This window comes from Prionailurus viverrinus, chromosome X, assembly GCF_022837055.1.
Source record: "Prionailurus viverrinus isolate Anna chromosome X, UM_Priviv_1.0, whole genome shotgun sequence".
NCBI lineage: Eukaryota > Metazoa > Chordata > Mammalia > Carnivora > Felidae > Prionailurus > Prionailurus viverrinus.
Window position 1 is genome coordinate 104,936,547 of NC_062579.1, and position 1,149 is coordinate 104,937,695.

A 1,149-nucleotide genomic window follows, 5' to 3' on the forward strand; every position below is an offset into this window, starting at 1 on the left:
TGGTTAATACTTGGTAGTACTACTGATGTACTTAAGAGACCGAATTCCATCAATTATTCAGTTGCTGGGACCTCTCAGACTATTGATGGCAAGGATCACGTTTTATTCATTGCTCGACAGCCAATGCCTGGCTCACAAAAGGTGCCCGTTAGATGTTTACTCGGTGCATAAACACCCACCTCCATGTTTTTCAAGTGAGCTCTCAACAATTTGCAATGAAGCTGTGAATATTTTTCTTTTTTTCTCACATAGCTTGGTCTCCCTCTTCTCATCACCTCAGAGCCCAGTTTCCACATTTTTCCTCTTGCTTTCCAACTCTATTTGTGTTCTCCAAGTAGCGAGTAGGGGGCTGGTTATATTTTTGCCCTACTCTCCTTCCCCGCATCCAAATTAGAGGCAGGGATAGCTACCTGGGAGTCAGACATCAAGAGTCCCTATGGGAGAAAGTCACCGTCTCTACATGCACGTCTGATGCAAGAAAGGAAAAAACAGACTGGCAGGCCTAGCATAGGAGCAGTCCACGTGGAGGCAGGTGCCGCTACATCCCTGGGCACGGGAATGGGATGCCCATCGCATAGCGGCCCTGATTCATCCGTACACAGGCTGGGGAAGAAAAAAAAACACACACACAAAAAACCTTCGCAGCTTGTGTCCCCCTGTGCCTCTGAAACACGAACCCAAGTGCAGATAGATTCCTGCACGTCTCTGGGCAAGGGAATGGAGAGACCAGGCCAGAGCGGGTCCCTGCAAGACCCTGAACAAAGGCGTTCAAAGGAAGGCTGTTCCCGGAGTGTTCGGGAAGGAACGCACCCGTTCGTCACTGGAAACCGGAAGAGTAGGTGATGCAGGTCCCCAGACCCTGAGCGCGGGAAGAGAAAGGCGATGCTTGGCGGCTCCCGCTGCCTCCAGGGAACCAGTAAGGGAAGTGGCAGCAGGGCCTTGTGCCTCCCTGGCCACGTGAATGGAAGTTGAGGCAGGTTCCTGTGGATCCCGTGGTGCGGGAAGGGAGAGACGTCGCGGGGCGGGTCCCTGTGCGTTCTTGGAACACAGGAATCCACGTGGAGACAGGTCCTTGTACGTCTCTGGGCACGGGAATGGGATGACCTTCGCCTGGCCTCCCTGGATTCATCCCTGGACACAGGAATGGAA